Here is a 9,476-nt window from a genome sequence, read left to right as displayed (position 1 = left end):
AGCTGCAGAAATCCCCAGGCTTTATGTGAGAGGCGACTGGAGGAGATGAGGTTGCACTAGCATGTCTTCTCCTCTGTGACCCCGGGGGGTGTGATAGGTTGAGAACAGTGGCTCGCATTGTTTAGCGAGTGGTACGCTCTGCTCCGCTCCCCCCACCACCGCCACCCTGCCTCCTCTTCACTCGTACCCCACCCAGCTAAAGATCAAGTTAACTCTTGCCTGCGGTCACTCCATTGCGCAGGAACTTAATCCTACATGGTTCTGTGTCGTCCTGAGCAGTGAGAGGTTAAAGCTTCAGCCTGGTTTCTCATATGATTCATTTCCACACACAGGTCACTGAGGAGAATAAAGCCCTGAACAGGGACCTGCTGAAGTTCACAGAAAAGACTAATACTGGGTACTTTGGGCTTTGCACTCTTTTCAGATCTCACCTGCAACTTTATTTTTTGGGAATTTTTTGCAAAAGTAGTCACACCCCCTGAACTTTTCCACACTTTCTGACATTGAAAATACAAGCCGCAATGTGTTAACTAGGAATTAATGTGCTAGAAAAGCACAGAGCAGAACAATGACTGGGGAATATAAGGAAAACAATACTGAAGCGATGATACAGATACAGATCTGTTATGCAAATTTTATGTTCATACCAGACTTTTCCAGACTCAATTTTCCAGCATCCTTAGTCTTTTACATTTGTTTAGAAATGTGAATTATTGAAGTTACTAAATAATTAATTAAACAATTAATTATCATTACTTTAATATTTTCAAAAATGGACAAGCTTTAAATATGGAGCCTGAAAAAGAACAAGGAAGCAGGGAAAGAGAAAATGAACAAATGTTTAGACCATACGATCTGGAAATACAGACATATTTTCATTTTCTTGTTACCTTTTACCATTCTTATCCAGATCTGCACAATACAGAAGTCAAATTCCAGACTGAGTAGGAACCTTGATATGTCTACATAACAAGCCTGGTGGTTTCCTAACTTATGTCATAAGTGTTGTTTAATAAGTGTGGGCTGAAGCTGTACACTACAAGCTGGACCTCTCATGGCCTTCTTCCAGTCTTAAAAACGTCAGCTGTATTGGCTAGCTTTGAATCTATGCATCTCTTCCACAGGCATCTTGGCTAGTTCTTTTCTTAATGTTATCCTCATTAATACAGTATTAATGCTGAGATTAAATTACACACAGACTGACTCCTTTCTCCAGTTTGTTGGCTTCTGAGGTCACTTCATTGTACTACATTTATTTCAGTGATAGAGTAAAGAGAGGTAGAAACAAATGCATTTATATAAAAATTGCTGAAAATCATGTGGCTTTGTCTTTCCCCTTCATACTTACATGTGTCTTTATGTTGGTCCAATACATGAAATCCCAAGAAAACACATTGAAGTTTGTGATTAAAATGTGACAAGACGTGGAAAAAGTTCAAGGTGCATGTATTGTTTTGCAATCCACTTTATGACCATGAATGTAGGAGATGAACGTGGGGAAGAGGATCCTTTGTCTTGTTCCCAATGCTGAGGGGCAGAGTGGGGCAGTCGGGCTGGCCGGCAACTCATAAATCACGGCAGAAGATAGAGAGTAACAGCTCAAATTAAGATAAAACCCCCTTAATTATCAGCTAAACAGCCTGGTGTCCCCCCTCTCCCTGGGCTATCTGTCACCCAGCAAGCAGACCCAGTCATCAGGGGACAGGCTTTACTGCTCTTCTCACACAAGAGAGGAGTTTCTCTCGCACACCCACACATTTTCTCCACACCTCGCTTTTGAGTTTTTCACACAAACAGGATAAATCAAAACTTCAAGAATACTCGCGTAATGAAACATGTGGCTGTCAATCAAATTAGCCTTTAGCACTTTTGCATTTGTTAACCCTCGCCTCACAACACACACACACACACACACACACACGCACACACACGCATTTCTCTTTACCCTTTTGTCTCTTTGCTTTTTCACAACGCCCATTATCATTACCTTAATGACTTCTCAATGGCCCTCAGTCTCCTCTCTCTTCAAAAGGCTATCTCTATCTTGCCCTCCTCCTCCTCCTCCTCAACCCAGTGAGATGTCCTGACTTCCTCTCGTGCCTGCTGCCGTATCACAACAAACAAATGCGACGCAGGTCCCTTTGTCAGCCCCAGTGGTGTCATATGAGGTAGAAAAGGTGAAGAAGTCCTCTGGAAAATAGAGAGAAAAAGAAAAAAATTGGATGGACCAAGGAATAAAAGAAGACCAAAGATCTGTTTTGGTGTTTGTGGTGCTTGAATGTTCTTTTTTTTCCCCCACCAACTCTTCTTCTCCAGCTCTACCCCCCATTTCACCCACCCCTCCACCTCTTTTCTCTTGAAGGCAGCTTATTGATTTTATATTAGGCCTGAGCTACCATCTGGCTGCTTTTCATTCCTCTGTTTTTATAAAGCAAGGAGAGCACAGAGAGAGACAGAAGAAAAAAAAAGATTGAAAAAGTCTGGGCAGAAAATTCATTATGTGTTAAATAAAGGCTCAGCGAGAGGGAGGGGAGCATATACAGTGTAGCATGTGTGTACAAGACAAAATGTGTCTGTCCTTCAGTGTGTTTTTTCAGAATGTGTATTGCAAAATAAATGATATGTATGGGTAAAGAATGCAGGTAAACACACCACTCACTCTATTCTTTATTTGGAGGACCTGCTATAATTTCATGAGGTAAGATCCTCACCTTCACCAATAGGTTAAGTTTCCTCTTCTCTTTTTCTCCTGGCTATCTCTCATCCCTCAAAGAAGAAAAATAGATAGAGAGAAAGAGAGAGAGAGAGAAGGAAAACAGATAGGACCCCAGAGAAAAGGCTCAGCGCCTGAGAGCCACAAATCTCCACCTCCCTTATCTGTCCTTCTTTTGTCCCTCCTCCATCCCTTAGGAGGAAGGTAAGCAAGCAGAACCTCGTGTTAGTTCCTTCCTATCAGCCATTGATTTGTTTCATCAATGTGTGATCGTCTGATGACAAATATTTAACATCCTGCCACAGTATTGATCTGCATACTGTTGGTGAAATAGGAACTGAAGATGTGTTTTCCTCTCAAGAGGTCAGATTAGTGTTTGCCCTCTGTCTGCTGTTCAAACTGCAGAAAGCGTGTTTCATTTCATACCCTGACTGTAAAGCAAGCGCGCTACAACCATGATCTGAATCCCATTAAAGTGTCTGGAAAATGGTTTCATACAAAATGCATTTATTTATTACATTTTGTCACATGGAAACCACAAACGTAAATATGTTTTAGTGAGATTTCTCAATTTTTCTGGTTTTTAAACCAGAAAAAAACTAGAGCATAAATGTGTAGAGTAAAATGAAGGATAGACAATTTTCACATTTCTTTTTATAAAAAATAGGATGCTCTCATCTTCAGCTGTTCTTTAAAGGTTTTAGAGGTTTGGTGAAGAACATCAGTGAAGCAACATGAAGACCAAGCAACACTCCAGATCAGATGTAAGTTAGGAAATTATGCCCTGTCATGTCATTAACCCTAAACCTGCAAGCAGAATGCTATGTATGACAAACAACTAACAGTACACATCCCTGCAGTAAAACATGGCAACTAACTAAACTAGAACCATATTTTTGGTCAAAACAGAATATAATTCCTGTTTGACCCACGGCCTGACAGATTTGTTTGGACAAAACAATTTAAACAAAAATGCCTCTTAGAGGAAGACTAAAGTTTGAAAGTACATGCTGCATTTGAGGATGCTGCTGCCATGTGGGGTCCTGATGCTGAGGAGGCTGACAGTGAATGTGCCTGTGGGATACTGAGATCCGGGACTTTTCTGTGATTAATGATAGGGGACGCGCCCCACTAATTGTGGTTCCTGACACTGGCACACGTCCCCAGACAAAGCAGGACAGGCCTGGAGCAGGGTGCCATGCTCAATCACCTTCCAGCAGAAAGCCTGTGTCTTTCTCTGGAGGAGAGGGGGGGGGGATTCAGAGCAAAGAGAGGTCACGGGATATCTTGTGATTACAGGAGAGGAGACCTCCAAAGAGACTTGAGTATCCTACCAGCTGAGCAGACTATGGAAACACTCACTGCCTGGAACACAGCTGAGATAGAGATTTACTAGGAACAACAGCTAACAAAACCTGGAAGGCAGAGCATCCTAGAATGAAGCAGTGGATCTTCCTGTCCTTACTTTATCCTAATTGGATTTAAAACAAGTCTACTTATAGGTTTGTTGAATTAAATACACCCACAGCAACACCATCTACAACATCATTCAGTTCACCTGAGAAAAATAAAGAACCTCAACACAAACGAGGTGTCTGACATCTCCGTAATCACATCTTCATACTGGTAACCTTCATTAAAGCTCTGGTTTAACCAAGATTACTAAATGGAGCAGGTATTTTTATTTTTACAAAAGTTTAAGAGTGAAAATCAAACTAACTTTAAATAAATATTAAAGATAATATGAACCATAACTCTAAAACAAATGTGTTGTATAGTTTCATGAGCACTAGAAACTCTGGGATTTTCTGGTTTTCTACAGTTTTTATTGAAGGTTATCAATAATGAGAATCTTATACTGGACAATGTCTTTTCCGCAAAGGATGTGGAGCTCATGGGACATTTTATTTCTCTTTTTTACAACACAGGTAAAAACTTTTACACAACTCACTCTTGGAGTCTGTAAAAGTAAACTGAATGGTCCCAAAATGCAAATGCATTGTCCTTCCCTTCCACCTGCCAGCATATTTTGAGAGCAGAGACAGATGGAAGTCATGAATTGGCTGAAGTGAGGGACTCCAGATATTCAGCTCTATTAAGAAATCCCTTTACAGGGGGCGGGAGCTGAGCTGTTTTCATATTGTTTCTATGAGCAAAGCGGTTGCCACAATGGGTTTGGTTCTCAGAATGAAAGGCTTTGCTGGGGTCTGTTTTAGATTTGCCTTTACATTTGAGATCAGATTTTTAAGCACCGTTTGATGTCATCAGAAGACAAGTCTTGACTTAATTCAAAGAATCATTTTGTTTAGATGTATTTTTAAGCTTATTTGAAGTCATATGTTTTTCTGTAAAGCTGGGGGCGTATCATACCTTGGCCTCTTGGACTGCTATGTTGTCTTAGGTCCGAGTCATTCAGGCCTAGCCCCCCGTTGGTCCCTCTTTGCCCATCCCCACCACCTCAGGCCCCCAAGCCCCAGTGAGCTTCCCACAAAAAAGTTCACAATGCTATTCAAACAATAGGCCAAGGGACAAAGAGCACATTTACACAAGTGGAGCTTTCTTTAAAAGCAAAAAGGCACTGTTTGGAAGATTTCCAACCCTTCCCCCCCTTCCAAAATTTTTTTGAAGAAGAAACAAGGATCCCCCTTTCGCCCCTCCATGTCCCCCCTCTCAATACCCTTGCTTTACAAAAAAAAAATAGTTCACCACTCCAGTGATGGAGACGTGGGAGCCAAATAAACTGAACCCAGCCCAATCCCACCCGCCAGTCCACAAGCACCCCCAATTTAGCCAAACACCCTCTTTACAGGACAAAAGCCCTTTAAAGGCTGAGTGTATGTGAGGGCTCTGGTGGATACCATAGTGGCTTAAAGACCGTGGAGGCCTCTAAAAGACACTTCTTTTACTCCCAGTCTCCTTCCATGCCTCCCTTTTCCTTCTCTCTATCTCTTTCTTTTTCTCCCTCGGTTTTTCTCTCGGGCATTTAAAGGTTCAGCAAGGGGTAGAAAGAGTTTTGGTAGCATGGGGACAGGGACCCAAATGGGGGTGAGGTGGGGGTGATGAGGGTGTTCCTGTGTCAACATTGTGGTATTTTCCCAAAGATGCATATCGCCTCTATACAAATAGGAGATGTATTTATAGGAGTACATAGAAAGCTGCATGAGTGGAGAGTGTTTGGCCGAGCTTTCTGGTCACAGCCCCCAAGGCTCCATGGATAGTCTTCATGGCTAGTGAAATTGTTATTCTTTAGATGGACGTTGGCTGGGAAACATGCAAGTTCTCAGGCGACCACACAGTGTTCGCCCTCCCAATATGGCTGCCCTGCAGAGGAGCCTATTGAAGGACGGCATCCAGCATCATACATCTTGACTGGAGCCAGTATCTCAAGGTTCCTGTCGCTGTGCCCTGTGTGGAATTTAGTCGAACACCAAGCATGTTTGAGAAAGAAGGGCACACACTGCAGCTTGTCTGACGCAAGCTGTGGCAAGCTAGTCGTCGCAGCTTTGAGTATTATGCATTAAAATTATTTCACTGTCATGTAAGCAAGCCAAGGCTTCGCTTTAAGAGGTCAGCCAACGCAGACACTCAGGTAGACGAACAGCACGAGGAGTTCCCTGCTCATAACTCTCTTGAAGAAATCTTGGCAGCATGCAAGAACAAATATAAAGGACAAAGACAACAACATTCCAGCACTCAAAGCTTCTGTGTTATCTATGTAATCCATCAAATCACTCCTGATGGAGTTCTTTCAGGGCAGCATTTTTGCAATGTACCAGTCAGACCAGTGTTATCAGTGAAAAACAGGTTGTTTTTTTGGTACGGTATATCCTTCTAACAGCAGGCTGTTCCATGAAACAACTGAAACATAATGTTGTGACAATGTGTGCTATACACCTCAAAAATGCACAACGCAAAACTATACAAGCCATACAAAATGCTTCCATACTTTTACACTTTTTGTCATATTAATATTACAAGCTGTAGTGTAATTTATTTGGATTTTATCTATGACGTTGTTTTCGTGTGATGTCCAATATCTTTCTCTTGAACTTTGGTCAAGATCGTGTGTCCATATTTTCATATTTGAGAAAACTTTTCTGTAGAAGAGACAGAAATGCTTTTCAGAGTTGATGAGAAGAAGGATGAAGCTAAAAGCTGAAGCTGAAAAGAAATTCAAGATTTCAGGGAAGATTCACCTTCCAGGCTGAGAAGAAAGCTAAACAGAGGCAGAGCTATGGTTGACTGGATTGATGAAAGCATTTATATGCATTAGAGAGGACCAGTCAGAGTCCAGACCAAAATCCAGTTAAGAGTCAGATGTTCAGACAGTCTTTCACCTCTAAATGAGCTTTAGCTAGAATGGACACTAAAGAATGGAGGCCAAAAACAATGGCACACTGTCCAGAATTTTATTTATAAAAAAAGTGTTGAAAATCATGTCACCTTGTCGTTCCATTGTATAATTATGCAGTACTTTTTGTTGACATATCACATACAATACCAACAAAAACACATTAACATTTCTTCCTCTAACACGTGAAAACTGTCACCATATTCTTACTTTAGCAAGTAGAAATTCTCTAAGCAGCACCACCATTTAGTGATAGTTCTCAGAGAATTCTGCTAAAAATCATCTGCTTTATTTTCACAGAGCACTCATAATCAGCATTTATTCCCCTAACCATTTTCCACTTTCTCCCTAATCACCCTTCCTGAAAGAGACACTCCCAAGTGACATGCCAGTCTGCGGTATAACCAGTCTCTGCTGTTTGCTAAAGCTGCAGCTCCCTGTGCATTGTGCTCACAACAGGCCATGCAATCCTACACAGCAAGGCACCGAGTACAGCAGCAAGCATAAACACACCTGAATAACACAGACTGGGTCCTGCAGGGAGCTTCTGAGACTGTGTGTATCCTAGACAGCGCTGATGCAGGGCTGAGCACCACAGCCCTGTTAGGTTGCATTGACGTCTCCACCTCAGAGCTGGCACACTGGGGAGTTATTGATTACCATTAAGCATCCATGCAGATGGCCAATAAAGAGCACGTGAGCCAAAGAGGGTCTGGGGAGCAGAAAGAAGGGAGGTGTGTGTGTGTGTGTGTGTGCGTGTGCGTGTGTGTGTATGTGTGTGTGTGTAGGTGTGTGCGTGTGTGTGCGTGTGTCTAAAGTGTGTTAGAAGGCAGTAGAAGTAAGACAGTGTTTGAGGTGGTGAAATAAGAATATGAAATTACTAAATATTGCAGTTTTGGTTTGATTTTGTTTATACGGTTATATTTTTCTGTGTGTTTTTTTTTTTTTAAGCAGCACTGGAAATTGCAAGCAGATATAAAGTGATCTAGTGTTTTATTTATTTATTTTGTAAAAATCGATCTAGACGCCATATTATTTTCAGGTATTTCTCATGTTACTCCTCCGGGTTTTAATATTACTCAAGTTCCTACACGCTTGTCAGGTGTTGTGCAATGGTCCACAACTTTTTCTGTCACATCTTATAATTTGAAGTCTAATTTTGAGATTGATGGTCCTGAAGCTCTGCTCAGCAAATTGTACACGGTTAAAGACACTTTAAAGGGATTATGAGGATTTTTTGAACTGATGTTCTGTAAAGTTCTCATCAATGTAGTTTATTATCTGTATATGACAGATATTATATCAGTGAGTTTGTTGAATATCGCAAGAGCAATAGAAGGCTAATAAAAAGTCATATGTGACTTTGTTTTTCTAATATTAGCTTTTTAATAGCATTCAAACTAAAAAAAAAAGAAAAGAAAAAAGGATTTTGACATACTACAACATATTAGCAGCTTCTACCTGTCTGTATGTTCCTTCCCTGTTTTTCGGCCAAATCATGAGAGCAGCTGTGTTTGAGCTATGCTGTGTTTGAGCTATGCTGTGTCCGCAGGCTTCACCGCCACTCTAAGATCACCAAGAGTGGAGAAAAACATTTAAACTTTAACACAAGATGCAAATTGTGCAACAGCATCTTCGCTGCAACATCTGTACCTGATACAGGCCCCAGTGAAATACCTTCAATGAAAAACAAAGATATTGTTAGGCTAACAAAATACCCCGAGAGCCTTCTCTGAAAGGTTTAGCGATTAATATCTTTGAATGTTGCATTGCATCCTGGAGATATTAACACTTTTAGTTGGAATTGCTTTAAATTGCTAAAATTTGCATAAACGGGGCATCCCTCCTAGTAGCTATTAGCCTTCATTCCTCTCTAAGGATTTAATCAGTGTTCTACAAGCTCACTCTGACGTGGAATATTTCTGCTCTAGACAAAGGAACTAGTGTTGATAACTTTATAGAATCTTATCTGGAAATGCATAAACTATCCATTTTTAAATAAAAAAAATGCTGTGTGGCACAGTGTTTTATCCACAAAATACCGATTTTTATTATGGGTTTTTCATCCTTCTAAAGTACGTCAGTCTTATCTTCACTGTTTTGGTTGTTTCATACCAGACTTTTTCAGTTACAAACTGGTGCTGTCTCCTGCAGTTTTAAGATAATAAAAAATTGAAATAACACATCTCAGTCGTAATCCCAGGTCCTGTGATGTAAAAAAAGAAAGACTGAAAAATAATTTCACTTGTACAGTTCAAGTGAAACCTCTAAAAGGAAGAAATGGGAGTAAAAATGCAAAACCTCATTGTGCACACCACTTAACTAATACTTTGTTGAAGTACCTTGTCATATAAGTTGTACATTCACTTTTGAGTTTGCAGCTACCACATGCTAAAACGAATTTAGTTTACA

The sequence above is a fragment of the Poeciliopsis prolifica genome, unplaced genomic scaffold (genome assembly GCF_027474105.1).
Source record: "Poeciliopsis prolifica strain line A6 unplaced genomic scaffold, Auburn_PproV2 SCAFFOLD031, whole genome shotgun sequence".
NCBI lineage: Eukaryota > Metazoa > Chordata > Actinopteri > Cyprinodontiformes > Poeciliidae > Poeciliopsis > Poeciliopsis prolifica.
The sequence above is the reverse complement of the archived record's forward strand: the minus strand, read 5'-3'. Positions refer to the sequence as shown.